A 17,792-nucleotide genomic window follows, 5' to 3' on the forward strand; every position below is an offset into this window, starting at 1 on the left:
CTGGTTTATCTAAACTATACTGGTTTCTATGAACTATACTGGTTTATATTAGCTATACTGGTTTATATGAACTATACTGGTTTCTATGAACTATACTGGTTTACATGAACTATGAACTATACTGGTTTATATGAACTATACTGGTTTATATGAGCTATACTGGTTTATATGAGCTATACTGGTTTATATGAGCTATGAACTATACTGGTTTATATGAACTATACTGGTCTATATGAACTAGGTGACCAAGAACCCGATAGTCACTGACAGAGCTCCAGAGTTCCTCTGTGGAGATGGGAGAACCTTCCAGTAGGACACTCATCTCTGCAGCACTCCACAAATCAGGCCTTTATGGTAGAGTGGTCTGCCACTCCTCAGTAAAAGGTACATTACAGCCTAAGGCACATAATAGACTCTCGGACCATGAGAAACAAGATTATCTGGTCTAATGAAACCAAGATTGAACTCTTTGGCCTGGATGCCAAGTGTCATGTCTGGAGGAAACCTGGCACCATCCCTACTGTGAAGCATGGTGGTGGCAGCATCATGCTGTGGCAATGTTTTCCAGCAGCAGAGCCTGGGAGACTAGTCAGGATCGAGGGAAAGATGAACGCAGCAAAGTACAGAGAGATCCTTGATGAAAACCTGATCCAGAGTGCTCAGGACCTTGAATGGGGCAAAGGTTCACCTTCCAACTTGAGAAATACCCTAATCCCACAGCCAAGAAAATGCATGAGTGGCTTTGGGACAAGACTCTGAATGTCCTTGAGTGGCTCAGCCACAGCCCGGACTTGAACCTGATCGAACATCTCTGGAGAAATGAAAGTAGCTGTGCAGCAACGCTATAATTAAGTGATAATGCCAGAGAAGCCGGTGTTTGGTGCCAATATATCCTCCAAACACCGGTTTCGAGGGCATTACACTTTTGTACAATGGGTTACCAGCATATTCAAATAATGATTGACATATTTTCATTAAAACTTTATTTTCATGAATTTATTCATACTATTTCATCCTTCCACAAGATATAGTTCCGACACAAATGTAAGGTTAATACCCAAGCTGGCTTGTTGATCAGTTCGGTTGCTAGAGACGCGACCCAGTCATTCAGTCTTTTTGTTCTGTATCTATGGATGCAAGCAGTCATTCGTTCTAAATGTTCTTTACCATACTGGCTGGTAACATAATTATCCCTTGCTTGCTAGCTAGTCAACTACGGCTAACTTGCGGTCACGTCAAAAAGTGCAGCCAGACTAACAGCAAAGTAGCTGCATTTGCATTTGTTTCAATGGTTTTCTAGTAACATTTATTTGGATACATCCATAACAATGAGCGAACGAGGCATAATTTGCCTGGCATAGAACATTTGCTCACTTATCAGGACACTGTTGTTCAGAGGAGCTAGCTAACAACACAGTTATCGCAATCACTTAAAACTGCAGCTGGAAAGACTGCAAACTAGCTGCACTTCGTTTCGTGTTACCTTTTTTCAATTGACATTTCTTTTTATATATCCATAAAAAATGATGCCAGCTGATTCATGATTTCAACTGGCTGAGAAACGCTGCCCGACTGTCTATCTCGTCCCGACTCCCAACACGTTCATTACTATGGGACAGCTGGAGATTGAATTTGAATATTGAAACAATGTTGCAAATGTCGGAGAGATAGACAGCAAGGTTTATACAAATCTCCGCTGTTGAAAACTAAATGTTAGTCTAAAAGATGTGAGATAATGTGTAGATGCTTTTTTATAGTGGAGATCAAGTTGATAAATAGTGGAGATCAAGTTTAAAAATAAGAGTAAATAGGCGTTTTAATGGCATATATTTAGCCGGTGGTAACTTGTGGAATAGAAACCGGCTGGAATGTGGTTTTAACCAATCAGCATTCAGGATTAGATCCACCCATTGTATAATGGTTTATATGAACTATACTGGTTTATATGAAATATACTGGTTTATTTGAACTCATATCCTTCTCTGTGTTTCCCTCAGTGGAGTCGGGGGGTGATTGTGAGGTGCTGTGAACTCCCCCTTAATAAAGCCCAGCTGTGGAATGATCAAATAGTGGATCTAATTAAAGCGCTGGCGTTCACCAATGTAGAATTCTCTCTGGAATGATAACAACCTGTGATATGTGCAGTGGAATGAGCTGGGCAGGTCTTGGGGAATGAGGGGATTGTGTGGCAAGCCATGTTGTTCACATAAATTCATTTCATACACAGATCAAAATCCCAACATTTTACCATGCCTGCTTTTATGTACTATATTCTATATCTGAAAGGGGTAGGGGGTTGAAAAACAAGGACAAATAAAAGCCAGCTAAAGACCTAGTCATGATTCCTGCATTTTCACGGACCCTGTAACCAAAATACAGGTATCAGGTCAGTGTGACTGGTTCACTGCTTTTCTGCAGGTAAACCCATTAACACTTCTATTGTTAAACACCTCCCTAAATTGAAGTGTAAACAGCCTCCATGGTTTAACAACACCCCTCACCCCTCCCAGTTTGCCAGTTACCCACTGATACAGTTGACGTCGGAAGTTTACATACACTTAGGTTGTTTTTCAACCACTCCATAACTTTCTTGTTAACAAACTATAGTTATGGCAAGTCGGTTAGGACATCTACTTTGTGCATGATACAAGTAATTTTTCTGACAACTGTTTACAGACAGATTATTTAACTTATAATTCACTGTATCACAATTCCAGTGGGTCAGAAGTTTACATACACTAAGTTGACTGTGCCTTTAAACAGCTTGAAAAATTCCAGAAAATGATGTCATGGCTTTAGAAGCTTCTGATAGGCTAATTGACATAATTTGAGTCAATTGGAGGTGTACCTGTGGATGTATTTCAAGGCCTACCTTCAAACTCAGTGCCTCTTTGCTTGACATCATGGGATAATCAAATGAAATCAGCCAAGACCTCAGAAAAAGAATTGTAGACCTCCACAAGTCTGGTTCATCCTTGGGAGCAATTTCCAAACGCCTGAAGGTACCACGTTCATCTGTACAAACAATAGTACACAAGTATAAACACCATGGGACCACGCAGCCGTCATACCGCTCAGGAAGGAAACACGTTCTGTCTCCTAGAGATGAACGTACTTTGGTGAGAAAAGTTCAAGTCAATCCCAGAACAACAGCAAAGGACCTTGTGAAGATGCTGAAGGAAACAGGTGCAAAAGTATCTATATCCACAGTAGAATGAGTCCTATATCGAAATAACCTGAAAGGCCGCTCAGCAAGGAAGAAGTCACTACTCCAAAATCGCTATAAAAAAGCCAGACTCCGGTCTGCAACTGCACATGGGGACAAAGATTGTACTTTTTGGAGAAATGTCCTGTGGTCTGTTGAAACAAAAATATAACTGTTTGGCCATAATGACTATTGTTATGTTTGGAGGAAAAATGGGGAGGCTTGTAAGCCGAAGAACACCATCCCAACCGTGAAGCACGGTGGTGGTTTCATCATGTTGTGGGGCTGCTTTACTGCAGGAGGGACTGGACAGCAAAGTCAAGCTATTGTAGTGGCCATCACAGAACCTGACCTCAATCCTATAGAACATTTGTGGGCAGAACTGAAAAAGCATGTGCGAGCAAGGAGGCTTACAAACCTGACTCAGTTCCACCAGCTCTGTCAGGAGGAAAGGGACAAAATTCACCCAACTTATTGTGGGAAGCTTGTGGAAGGCTACCCGAAACGTTTGACCCAAGTTAAACAATTTAAAGGCAATGCTACCAAATACTGATTGAGTGTATGTAAACTTCTGACCTACTGGGAATGTGATGAAAGAAATAAAAGCTGAAATACATCATTCTCTCTACTATTATTCTGACATTTCACATTCTTCAAATAAAGTGGTGATCCTAACTGACGTACTCTGATTAAATGTCAGGAATTGTGAAAAACTGAGTTCAAATGTATTTGGCTAAGGTATATGTAAACTTCCGACTTCAACTGTATGTATAAAAGTGGTATACCTGCAAGAAAGTTGTGTGTAAGGGGATGTTTGAAAGGGGTTCATACAAACATTGCCGTATATATTTTTTTACAAGTAATATGCCACATCTTCTCTCTGAAATGGGTAATAGATGCCAGGAGGAAGCTAATGAAGGCCAGAGAGATCCTCTGGATGCAGGCCTTAAATGATCCCTCAGAATACATTAGTCTTGCAATGTTGTAGAATATTTACAACGTTGCAGATTCTTTAGGTATATGTTTTGGTATGCTGATGATATGTTGTGATACTGAAGGTATCTTGAGGTTTGATGCGGCTGGTTGAGAGGGCATACATGGTGTTCCGGCATATTATCAGGTGTTCAATCACTAGTATTCTGTTGTGTGTTGTATTAAGCCCCGATCTGTCGTTTCTAGTTTTGTGTGTTTGCAAAACAGGTTGATATTGAATGGAACAAATCAATGTTTTGTCATCTGATAATGTAAATGAGCCACCTAAATATTCCCCTTTTGTGCTATTTACATAACCAGTTTGGTCTTTAATACTTGTGGAAATTCAAACGTTTGTCTAATTTGCCAATTATTATTTGTTATTATAAAAAGTGTTTCAGGATGAGAGGTAGGCTAAATGTCATTTTGGTATCACAAACACTAATTACATAAATAGAAGATAACACAAAAATAAAAGAACGCTCTTTGACAGTTTTGTCTCAGACAAGTGTTTGATGAATATAACACAGACAATCCTTTGCATGTAAATTTATCCAGAACGTGCAATTACTAGGCACTTTTGAATATTGATTAGAGAAGACAAGGACACAGAAGTGAAGCACTTATGAATGTATGAAAGAGCTTCTGAAACAGTGCCATTAGTAACTACTTCTCAGCCTCTTTAGTGCTGCTCTTCCCACTAAATGCAGGCTGATGTGACTGGTGATGAGAAACAATGTCATTTCATTACTGCTGATATTGCATGATGTGTACTTCATAGATGTATGGTACAATAATAAATTAGCAATGGTCATCACTGATGTATTTAAGCTTACAATGTAAGTCTCACGTGGAATATATTCTGGCACTTTCTTTAAAGGCACTTAAAGCACTTCATACTATTTATGTCTGTCCAAGAAAATGTGCATTGTTAAGCCTATAAACCCTTGATAGTGATTTGATTTAAAGCATTAAAGTATTTCTATAGACATTGGGGAAAGAAATTGATTCTCAATATAAACGTATGGCAATATTGAGGAGGTCTTAGGTTAAGTGAATACTTTCCATAATTTTTTCCCTTAAATTACCTTTTTCCATGGCCATTAAGAAATACACATTTTGAATATTGTTTCAGCACTCCTTGCATGATTGAGAACATACACTTCAACACTATGTTACCCAAAGTAGTTGCTTACAATAAACTGACTCAACGTGAGTATTTGACAGTGGTTGTACAGCCAGTGATGTGTCCCACCTCCTGACCTTCCAAACTGTGGACATGCAGGTTCTTGGCCCAGACTCTCTGTCTGTCTGTCTATCTGCCTGCCTGCCTGCCTGTCTGTCTGTCTGTCTGTCTGTCTATCTGCCTGCCTGCCTGCCTGCCTGTCTGTCTGTCTGTCTGTCTGTCTGTCTGTCTGTCTGTCTGTCTGTCTGTCTGTCTGTCTGTCTGTCTGTCTGTCTGTCTGTCTGTCTGTCTGTCTGTCTGTCTGTCTGTCTGTCTGTCTGTCTGTCTGTCTGTAGTGCTGCAGCTCTGTTTGTCTACACATAGAGAGGATGAGGCGCGTGGAGCGACTTGCTGCTCGGCTTGTGTCTGGCTTGCAGACATGAAGCTACGACATGATGTGACAAGCAACAGATGTGTCACACTGCCTGGAATCAACAAGCCATCCTGAGCTGAGCTGAGCTGAGCATGCAGTCAGACACGGCTCCTGTGAACTGAACACTGTGCTGCTGGCAGTGGCAGGCAGGCAAGCGCTGCTCCTAGCTTTCTGTCTGAGCTGAGGGACGACAGGACAGTCCTGGTTACTGGGCCTCTCTCTGACGCTGCCTCCCAGTCACTCTGACATCTGAGGTCTGGACTGGAGCTCTGATCAGATAGACCGTACTGTATGCTCTCAAAGGCCCTCACAGACACACACAGCCACAGTGAGATAACAGAGTGCTCTATGTTGAGCACAGAGTGATTTGATTGACTATAACATCATGAAATAGGGTACATTTTGTTTTGTGTACTTGTTTACTACTTAGTACTGTAATATGGCCTTCCCCAGTTTATGGTTTTCAGGTTATGTATTTAGTAAATGGATGAGCTTATATCAGAGACAGAGAAGAGTCTGGCTCTCTGAGAGGAAGAAACCTAAGCCACACTATAGACTCATCCTATCATCCTTAGTGTATGCAAAACCATTTTGTCTGTTTGACTGGCTGTAAAACTGTAGCAAATGTTGGTGATATGAGGGACAACCTTAATAATATCCTCTGCAGTTTAATCTTCTGATCTGTTCGGCCTTGTAAGTAAATTGTGTGGGCTTGAGTTAGTGAGGGTGAGCAACAGGAATACTTTGTCTCAACAAGTGAACAGATGCAGGGTAGAGAGTCACCCTGCATCTGTTTACCACAGGAAAGCCACATGATGCTGGAGCTCCATGGCTGCATTTATACAGGCAGCCCAATTCTGATATGTGAAAAGATCTGATGTGATTGGTAAATTCGTGGAAAAATATCAGAATTGGGCTGCCTGTGTAAACTCAGCCCATGTGTATAATTGAGCTATTTTCCTTGGCTCTGTTGTAACCTGTGCTAACTTATTGTTATGTCCTTCAGCCTCACTCACTCACTGCTGCTAAACTTTCTGTCATAGCATGGGGAGACATTTTTATGATCATAATCACATCTAGCCAACACAGCTATGTAAATATAGTATTATCGGCAATTCCAATTTGGTTAAGTGGCATGAACGTGGGTAATACAGACAGTTCTATCTCTGCGATATAGGCTGCAGTTAGGAATCAGGGGTAACTTGCTTTTAGGTAATAGAGCTATGTTACAGGAATGTAATCATGTCAAATAATAAAAGGAAAAACAACAATATTTCTGACTTTACAAAAACGGCATTGTTGTGACGAATTAATCTGTTGATGTGCAACTCCAGTTCACGTATATGGAAATTGAAATGGAATATCTAGATCTGAATTGTGTTATTTCAATATTCAAATATTAATACAAAACAATTGAATGCTGCATGACTAACTATTTGCATACAGCTGTTTGGTGAACAGAGATACTTGCTAAAGAGAAACGGGAATTTAGTGAGTGGCACACAAACAAACCTTTTGTCTTCCTGTTGTAGGCAAATGGAAGTACAGTGTTGATGTGCATGTACTGTACATGATGTACTTGTTTTTAATAGCAAAAATGTGTACAGTAATTCAGCATTCTCTCATGACATAATTCAATGCCTGAAATGCCAACTTTGGAAACCTTTCACATTCTTCCTATTTATCCAAAGGATCCAATATCCTTGAATGCCTGGCTAGTATGAACTCAATTCCACAGTGAGAGACATTTTTTGGACGGAGCATCATCATTACTCTTTGAGTTCCAGCATAATAGATGCTATTGTGTCCCAACTGTAGATGTTTGTTTGAATACACCACTCAATCTGCCTTTTTCTTAGAAATATATGTTACACCGAACAAGCAGCCCTTCTCTCCTCCTCCTCCACCTCCTCTCCTCTGTTAGCGTGGGAATGTGCCTGTAGGTCAGGCATTGGGAAGACAGACGGAGTGGGAGGGGTGGATGCGGAGGGGGGATAGGACCCCTCCACTATTTGACAGGGTTAAACATTGTGAAAGATTGCCACCGCAAGCTGTGACATCTGTAGCAAGTATAAACGCAAACTGTAATTAAGTAGAATCAGCGATTTAAAATTCTATATGCTACGTAATAACAGGCAGTAATGAATAATTTAAGGGAAGGGGCTGCCGTCTGACACTTTTTCTCCTGTGTTTAAATTTAGCCAGTGTCATTGTCCGGCACTTTGATTAATTGGTTATCGCTCTTAACTATACATCTCCATGAAATATCTCTTTCCATCTGTCATTAAACAGCACATGGAAATTGGTTCTATATTTCCAATCAGGTACTGCAGACACGCATGTAATTACATTGAAAAAAATTACAAAAATAGCCACCAGGATGTTAACCATAGTACACCGTTATGACTGCGACCATATATGGAGTACCATTTGGAGAGTTGCTATTCTTTTATCTGTTGCATTAGGCTTGTGCACATTGCTCACCCCAAAATGACATTGAATGATTCTCTATGATAATGGGATTGAGAGCTCATACTGTCATACATTTGTATGATCAGCCTAAATGTGGTTTTAAACAGGACTGAGATGTGTGGAACTCTGTGAAGGCGCTTTATTGCTGGTGCTAGACCTGAGAGCTGAGAGCTGAGAGCTGAGAGCTGAAAGCTGAGAGCTGAGAGCTGAAAGCTGAGAGCTGAGAGCTGAGAGCTGAAAGCTGAGAGCTGAGACCTGAGAGCTGAGAGCTGAAAGAGGCCTGGTCTACACAGTGAAGAGTGACCAGTCAGCCAGAGATTGGCTAGCCTGTCAAATAAAGATTAGGCCTTCATTTCTTCATCTAATCCCTGTAAATCTCTCACGAAAGAACTTTGGGAACAGAGAGCTGTTACCGGAGCATGGCTTTACAGCTTGTGTCTTTTCCTTTATCTCTACATGTTCACCTCGGTGAACAGAACAACCTGTTGTTCTCAATTGCTGTGGTCAATCCCTCCAGCAGACATGTTTGGATTACAGATTTCAAGTAGCGGTTTAAATTGGGACATTTTCTCCCAGGTACAGTAATTAGGCGATTTGATAATTTTTTTGTGGATGGTAGAGTGTTTTCAGGGTAAACTTCTTCTGTAGCAACATCACATAGTCATTAAGAAAAGCAAGTTAGACTGGACTTTGATAGCCATTCACACTCTGTAAACTACCCAAAGGCTTTATAGTAGTGTGAACCTTTCCAGTTAAATATCTCCACATTAAGCTATTGGATGTCTCTCTTTGGTTTCCTCTTCAACATTTTTGATCATTATTTTTATTGAATTATTCATTTGTATGTGTTAAATTATTGAATGAAGTTAATATATGATCAAATTAATTTTAACATTCTCTAAAATATTAATGATCGATGTTAAAAACGATGAAGTTAGAGACCTATTAACATAATCATAAACAGACACAGAAGAGTTTTTCAAGTTTGTCAAAGTCAAGTTTGCAGGGGGGACTGACTGACCTCATGGGGATTTCTCTAGATCTCCCTCTAGGGTCAGTTCATAGGGAATAACTATGTTTAGTTGGCTGTCTTGTGTGCTTCCTGTCTGACCAGTGTCATGGGTGGGTGCAGCTCAGGGCCTCAGGTAATGGCAGGTGGGGGGACTTGATGAGCTTCGTCTGCATGTGATCTGTCACATCTCAACTGTCTGCAGCGGACTCCAGATCAGTCAGAGGGCAGGAGAGGAACATTGCAGAGATACTTGGAGCCCTGTTTAGGGCCTACTTTCAACTCTCTGATTGGCAGGTAGAGCCCCAATGAGATGCATTGTTCACTGTTCTTTTAACCCCTGCAACCCCTGCTTGTCTGAGACACCCAACTAGTTCAACTGAGAGTATTTGGTTGAACAGTGCTCTTGTTGTTTTTTTAAAAGTTATAAAGTATTTGCAGTGAATATAATCTGTTTTGATTTATCTACTTCTTTCTTCTTTTTGATAACAAGTTTTCAACTTGTTATCAAAGATTACATTTTTTAATGTCTTTAGTGTGTTCTTACAATTGCCCCATTGTATAAATAAAATATGGAAATCAGAAGAAAAAAAATCCATTTCTGTAACCATAGTGATAAGCACCTTAAAATGTGTTTACATTAATGATGTTTTAAATGTTAATGTCAGTTGAGTCCATAAGAAAGATGACATGATAGACTCATTATTCAAAATCTGATAGCCAGGGAGAAGTAAATTATTTCAAATATTTGATATTTAAATTATTTTCAAATGATCTGAGACATGAGCAGAGCAAAGGTGTGTAGTTTCCTCTGGTGATACTTCGGGTGTCTGTGTTTCCTTGGTGTGTCTCCGGCTCATTAATGTTCTAAGCCTGTGAGAGAAGCAGCAGAACTGTACTCCATAACCCATGGCACTGTGCTGTGTGCTGTGTTGTGTGAGACCTCGGGCCCCATGCATACATGCACACACAGACATCCCCCAGCCGTTTAAAGTCCACCGGTTCATTCAGAAAGGGATGGCCGCCGAGCTGTCCTGATTAAAATGACAATAGTCTAATTAACTCGACCTCGGTGTCAGTGCACAAAACGGATGCTTGCCCTCCACTTTCTGTCTAAAAAAACCTTTGTCTTCACTCCGTACCAAAAAAGAAGATGTTTTTCAGGCAAACGCCTCAACCCCTTCGATGAGATTTGCTAATGGCAATATTTTTTTATAAGCTAATTAAATCTAGGCAAAGTTTCTAGATTTTGTCCTTCTGTGAAATCCTTGAGGTATCCTCCATTTGGGGGATAGTATTACAAGCACCTTCAAGCACTGTTAAGTCGTTAAAAAAATTATATATGATTATAAACCGGTCTGTTTGTGCTCAACCTGATTTTATTTCAAACGTGGATAATTACATTCACTCTCCAGTGATCTCCCCCTCTGAAGAGACAGAAGACAGTAGGCTCATCCCCCCGGGCCCCTCTTCCTCTGCCCCCTAACATCTAGCTCTGTGAACAGACAGACAGACCAGATAAAGACAGGCCAGAGATATAGTATTGAACCAAGTGAACCCATTTTACAGCAAAGTTGAACATTTTAACCAGATAACAATTTTGTCTTTCATGCTCCACAACAGAGATATTTGAAAGGGGGATTTTGCCCTTGCAATACGATCGGTTGCCATTATTTGATACTCTCATCTAAAGGAAACGGGAGTAGAAAAAAACCCATGAGTGACCGAACTGGAAACGGCTTTCTGTTCTATTATCCCTTTGCTGGTGATTAAGGTCTATAGGGAGATAATTATGCTTTAGTCTTAAGTTAATGAAACAAAAACCTCTCTTCTTCTAAAAGGAAGGGCAGATCATTTGTGCTACTATCTGCAGACATGTCCCACCCTTGACGAGCCACATTGAGAATTGGTTTTGTTTTAAGGTTGGAGTCCCCCCACCCCCTTCCCCTCGCCTGTCAGTCTAGGACTGATATGAGGGATTTCTCGCTGAAGCCAGAAACAATGAGGTCTCTCTCTCACTCACCAATGCTGGTGTCTGGTAGAATCTGACCATTATAGGTGCATGCAGGTAAAGGGGAAAACAACATCAAATGAAAACATCGCAATGTCTTCTGGGATGTGTGCTGAATGGACACAGTAACACAGTGCAAAATATACAAGGGCAAAATACCTCACCCACTGGTCCCTAATGCCCATCTAACAAGGTCTACCTGAAAGTAGCCAAAAATGACCTATATTGTCACAGCAAAATAATCCTGCAGCAACAGGATTTGAACGTTTAGTCCACAATGTTGCTTGGATCTGTAGCTATCTGAACAAAAAAGTCCCTAATGAAAAGTGCCATACTGTTAATATGTGTTAGTGTGGGTTTTCAGTGAATTTATATAAATCACGAAGCTCATCTGCATTTCCTGCGGTGCAGGAAAATTCTTTCTCAGCAACAAAATATTAATCAAATTAAGATTTTACATCTGTATGCATTAAATATAAATCAAATGCACAGGTTTGAATTTACTTCTGAAGAAACACAGGTGCCACATGTATAATTTCCCTTCTAACAGCCCAAGGAGACATCTCTTTTGAAATGAATGGAAGTGAAGTGTGGACTAGCCACTGTTTGGTATGTCTGAGCCATGTAGCACAAGTGGCGACCACAGAGCACATATTTAACTGTCCTTGTAGAAGTTCACATCTGGTGTGGAGCTGAGCTGGGCGATTCGGCGGCAGGGCAGTCCCTCCTCCCCCGACACCACTCTCACATTTCATCATCTGTTCTCCAGCGCCGGGGTGCTCCAGCATAAGTTGGCCGCTCTTGATCCATCTGTTGTTATTGTTTTCCACTGATAATTGGCTTGAACAATGGAATGCCTGTGTCCCCCTGCCTTTGAAACTCTATACCCTGTTTATTTTCCAGAGGTCTCATTTCTGCTCTCTGCGGCTCTCTCCTTCTCTCTCTCCTTCTCTCTCTCCTTCTCTCTGGCCCTCCTCTCCCTGCCCTCTCTCCCCCTTACTCCCTCCCTAGCCTGGTGTCTGCACCCCTCTTCCTCCATTTCTACTTCTCCCCCTTCTAATTTAGAGAGGGGCACATGCAATGAAATCTTTGAGTGGGCATCAGTATATCACTCAGCATCTAAAGCTGGGTCTCAAGATTTTCTTTGGGCATCGTCTCCCTTTCTCTTTGGTTCACTTGAAGTTTTAGTCATGAAGCCTGGCAGATTCAGGCAGAACTCCAGGAGTCTTGCACCGTTATGAGTTTCTGAATTCATATCCCGAGAGTTGGGGATAAAGAGACAGATAGTTAAAGGGAGGGAGAGAGAGAGCGATAGAGGGAGAGGGAAGGAGAGAGAGAGAGAGAGAGAGAGAGAGAGGGAGCAAAAATGAGAAAGGGTCTGTAGACTGTAAGTGCTGGACAATTGTGGCTGTTCTAAATCGTATCCGTTTTTTCCCTGGCTTTAGAGACTCAGCCTTTATTTTCTATTCATCCATTAGGGGATGTCCATAGGAGTGCAGCAAGGAGCAGAGAGGCGGATGACTGAAGGCATGATAAGTAGTAGCAGTAGGATACTTTTACTGGATATTGAAAGGAATATTCATACCCAAACATGACCTACTTTAATTACATTTTTTTATTTTAATTACACTATACCGTTTTAGGTAATGGATCTATCCTTTAGAATGTCCTATATGTGATATAGTATGTCACATTTGCTTGCACAAGTTAAGCGAGTAGCTGAAATGTATATTTTAAAAGTTGAAGATGAGGTATTTGATATTTATGTATTAAAAACAACTGATAGAAACAAGTTGAATTTTTAAAAGTCCTACAACAAAAGTAATGTGTTTGAAGTTGGCATGTGTCTTTACCAACTTTGAGCACTCTACTGAGGACAAACTCAGTAGCTTTTTTGTTCTGGACTGGTTGTGTGACAGTTCTGGTGTTTGTTCATTTGTTCTGCTTGCTCTTGTCTAATTAAATGGGCAGAGGACAGGTATGGCTCTCAGCAGGCGCCTGCTCTGCTCTGCCTGGTCTGTGCCAGTCCTTCATTTGCTGAGTGTTTGTGTTTATGCAAAGGGACCTCTTCCTGCATATTTAATCTAGAGCAAGGCTCTGGCTTTTGTTGTGTTTAGACCACATACCTCCAGTTCCTCTGAACACTGCAGTCAGGGATCTCTTCAGCTCTCTCACACTACAACTACTGCTTTTACTGCTACTAGCACTGACAGGCTTTTCTTCTGTTTGAGAAGTGGATTGTAGAAGTCTTGTTAAACCTTGGGGAATCTACATTCATGTTTCAGTAATGTAATGAAACTCAGGCTCACGGTTCATGGGTAAGTCAGTAAAGATTTTAATTGTACTTTTTCTCCTTCTCTTCCCTGGCCTTGTATGGGTTCATGTTGCAAGTGTCTGTATTGTGGGTTTGTTCTGTAAGGGATGCAAAGAACTGTGCCGTAGGTAGAAAGATGCGTTCCTCTGAAGAGCTGAAGTTATTCTAGAGGTCCAGGGTTTGGATTGAAGGCTTCTGACAGACTAAGGGCTGCCTGGCCAGCAGTCCTCTGCTGATCTCATAGAAGAGACTTGCATTGTGTGAACCAAACTAAACTGAGTGTGCGAGCTGAGCTGCTCCTGTTCTCTAGTTTAGAACGGAGTGATAGCAAAGGAGTGAATGTGCTGCTGTGATGGGTGAGGGTATCAGTTCCTCTCTCCTTCTTTCCCTCCGTCTTTGTCCGGGGAAATGGAATCTGTGGGTTATTGATATTAATAGCACACAGGATCTGAGGTGGACGAATGGAGGAGCAGGACACAGAGACTTGGGAGAGTGGAAACGTGATATCACAGGAGAGAATTGACAGTCCTCCTGTTTGACAGGGTGGAAAGGAATTGGCCATAAAAATAGCATTGCATAATCTGTCTGTCGGTTAGCCCTTTTGTGCTCTCCGTGTGTGTAGGGTTCTCTCTCTCCCTCCCTCCTCTCTATCTCTCTCTCTGCCTCCCTCTGTCCCAGCTATTAGTTCTCAACTGTAGGAGAAACCAAATTAAGTTATTTTTCTGATGTTTGCTTCATGGATCAGTTGATTAGAATCTGTGTATAGCCAGAGTGAAGTAATTTGGGTATACAGAGGAAGAGAATGCTCTATTCAAAGAGCTCTGTTAACATTTAAATAGTGTAAAGAAATGTGCTGCCTTGTTTGTTTAGGGTTAGGAGTGAAATTCCACTTCCTTGGTATTAAGGCGGAAAGCTCTCTCTGTGTACTTTGTTCTTAGCTCAGCAATACATGAGGGCAGGTCCAAAGAATCTCAGGGATCAGACAGGCAGACATTCAGCAGGCTGCACTGTTGCCTTTACAGCTTACAGGCAAAAAAAACCTCCAAATGCGAAGTTGGGTTTAATTGGTGGGTTTTGAGCCTGTTTGCGTGCTGTTTGAGTGCTGTTGTTTACAGACTATGTGGGTGTGCAATATAATGCCACCATGAAAGAGAAAATACACTTGATATTTTGAAGCGGTTTTCATGAGACATAGTTATGTTTTCATTGAATCAGTCTGCCTTAATAAAGCTTGAAAGAAATGAAGGAAAAATACTGTTCAGTCAGTCCTTTAGTGAATCACATATAAACAGCTGCATTTGTTTGAAAATGAGTCATGCCTTAGATTTTCCTGTGTTTCAGAGCACGGACAGTGACTTGGGAAATCTTCGACACACACACCCTAAAAACAAACACTAATGTCCTGAATATAGATATCACTGACTCTGCCTATCCTGTTGGACTCCCTCTTATTATTATTATTATTAATACATTCTTTATATTGATCCACAAGACCAGCATCCATTTCCAGGAGGAATGTTCAAACAAGACCACCACCCATTTTAGGAGGAATGTTCAAACAAGACCACCACCCATTTTAGGAGGAATGTTCAAACAAGACCACCACCCATTTTAGGAGGAATGTTCAAACAAGACCACCACCCATTTCCAGGAGGAATGTTCAAACAAGACCACCACCCATTTTAGGAGGAATGTTCAAACAAGACCACCACCCATTTTAGGAGGAATGTTCAAACAAGACCACCACCCATTTTCAGGAGGAATGTTCAAACAAGACCACCACCCATTTACAGGAGGAATGTTCAAACAAGACCACCACCCATTTTAGGAGGAATGTTCAAACAAGACCATCACCCATTTCCAGGAGGAATGTTCAAACAAGACCACCACCCATTTTAGGAGGAATGTTCAAACAAGACCACCACCCATTTACAGGAAGACAGTTCAAACAAGACCACCACCCATTTTAGGAGGAATGTTCAAACAAGACCACCACCCATTTTAGGAGGAATGTTCAAACAAGACCACCACCCATTTCCAGGAGGAATGTTCAAACAAGACCACCACCCATTTTAGGAGGAATGTTCAAACAAGACCACCACCCATTTTAGGAGGAATGTTCAAACAAGACCACCACCCATTTACAGGAAGACAGTTCAAACAAGACCACCACCCATTTACAGGAAGACAGTTCAAACAAGACCACCACCCATTTACAGGAGGAATGTTCAAACAAGACCACCACCCATTTACAGGAGGAATGTTCAAACAAGACCACCACCCATTTTAGGAGGAATGTTCAAACAAGACCACCACCCATTTACAGGAAGACAGTTCAAACAAGACCACCACCCATTTACAGGAGGAATGTTCAAACAAGACCACCACCCATTTACAGGAGGAATGTTCAAACAAACCAATGCTATTTTTTGTTTTCACATACAACAACGAGTTAGCTTATAGGGACAAACAAGAAACTAGAATGGTCCAAACACACCAATACAGTCATGAAGAGGGCACGACAAAACCTATTCCACCTCAGGAAACTGACAAGATGTGGCATGGGTCCTCAGATCCTCAAAAGGTTCTACAGCTGCAACATCGAGAACATCTGGTTGCATCACTGCCTGGTACGGCAACTGCTCGGCCTCCGACTGCAAAGCACTACAAAGGGTAGTGCGTAAGGCCCAGTACATCACTAGGGCTAAGCTGCCTGCCATCCAGGACCTCTACACCAGGCGGTGTCAGAGGAAGGCCCTAAAAATTGTTAAAGACCCCAGCCACCCTAGTCATAGACTGTTCTCTCTGCTACCGCATGGTAAGCGGTACCGGAGCGCCAAGTTTAGGACCAAAAGGCTTCTCAACAGCTTTTAACCCCAAGCCATAAGACTCCTGAATTACTATTTGCATTGTGTTCCACCAACCCCTCTTTCATGCTGCTGCTCCTTTCTGTTTATCATCTATCCATAGTCACTTTAACTATACTTACATGTACAATTCGCCCGACTAACCAGTGCCCCCACACTTTGACTCCGTGCCGGTACCACCTGTATACAGCCTCTCTACTGTTATTTTCACTGTCATTTTACTGTTTTTCTTTTTTCCCCCCTTACTTATCTATTGTTTACCTAATACCTATTTTTTTACTTAAAAATTGCACTGTTGGTTAGGGCTTGTAAGTAAGCATTTCACTGTAAGGTCTACACCTGTTGTATTCGGCGCACGTGACAAATAAACTTTGATTTTATTTGCTGTCTAGTTCATGGTATGATAAATAAACAGATCTGTGTAGGATGATGCAGCTAGCGTCACTAAGTGATCGAAACATGCTGATAGGCTTAAAGACAGTGAGTGAGGAAACTGTTCTATTGACAGACAGCCATGGAGTTGGGCATTAATTCACATTGGTAATGGCGTGTGAAAGTTCATTCATGACCTACCACAGAAGTAGTCACAGATATCGTTTTAAGCAGGCTCAGAGTAATTAATGGAATAACTTTACTTTGTGGTAAATATTCATGAACTCTTCTTTTCTGTCAGAATGGTATGAAGAGAGTGGAGAGTCTGTCCATTAGAAGGGTTGAAGAGCCACCCGGAGTGGATGTTGGGCCTTTTTTGGGGATTGTGTGCGTTTCAGTGGAGGGGTATTCATTCCTTTTTTGAACATGCGATCCTGCGGCCTCTAAAATAGTCCCAACCAAGAATTAAAAACACAATGCTGATGTATGTTTTGCATTTATCATGAAATACAGTGTGTTTATTATTACATCACAGAGGCAACAATAAGGCAGTGTGTTTATTATTACATCACAGAGACAACAATAATACAGTGTATTTATTATTACATCACAGAGACAACAATAATAAAGTGTATATATTATTACATCACAGAGGCAACAATAATATAGTGTATTTATTATTACATCACAGAGGCAACAATAAGGCAGTGTGTTTATTATTACATCACAGAGACAACAATAAGAAAGTTTATTTATTATTACATCACAGAGGCAACAATAATACAGTGTATTTATTATTACATCACAGAGGCAACAATAAGGCAGTGTGTTTATTATTACATCACAGAGACAACAATAATAAAGTGTATTTATTATTACATCACAGAGGCAACAATAATACAGTGTATTTATTACTACATCACAGAGGCAACAATAAGGCAGTGTGTTTATTATTACATCACAGAGACAACA

At 41.0% G+C, this 17,792-nt stretch overlaps 1 protein-coding gene across 7 annotated transcripts in view; it reads left to right on the forward strand.

Annotated features, from left to right (window-relative positions):
* The window catches only part of LOC112220232 (forkhead box protein P1-B), a 234,303-nt gene that overhangs the window by 79,540 nt on the left and 136,971 nt on the right, over nucleotides 1-17,792 (forward strand). Inside the window, exon 1 of one of the 7 annotated variants that reach the window (XM_024381967.2) lies at nucleotides 13,383-13,585. The exons of the other annotated variants lie outside the window; for them this stretch is intronic. The gene's annotated coding sequence lies outside the window, so the exon portion shown is untranslated. Of the gene's footprint in view, nucleotides 1-13,382; nucleotides 13,586-17,792 lie in introns of those variants that run through there. 7 annotated transcript variants of the gene reach the window in all.

The sequence above is a fragment of the Oncorhynchus tshawytscha genome, linkage group LG02 (genome assembly GCF_018296145.1).
Source record: "Oncorhynchus tshawytscha isolate Ot180627B linkage group LG02, Otsh_v2.0, whole genome shotgun sequence".
Classification (NCBI taxonomy): domain Eukaryota; kingdom Metazoa; phylum Chordata; class Actinopteri; order Salmoniformes; family Salmonidae; genus Oncorhynchus; species Oncorhynchus tshawytscha.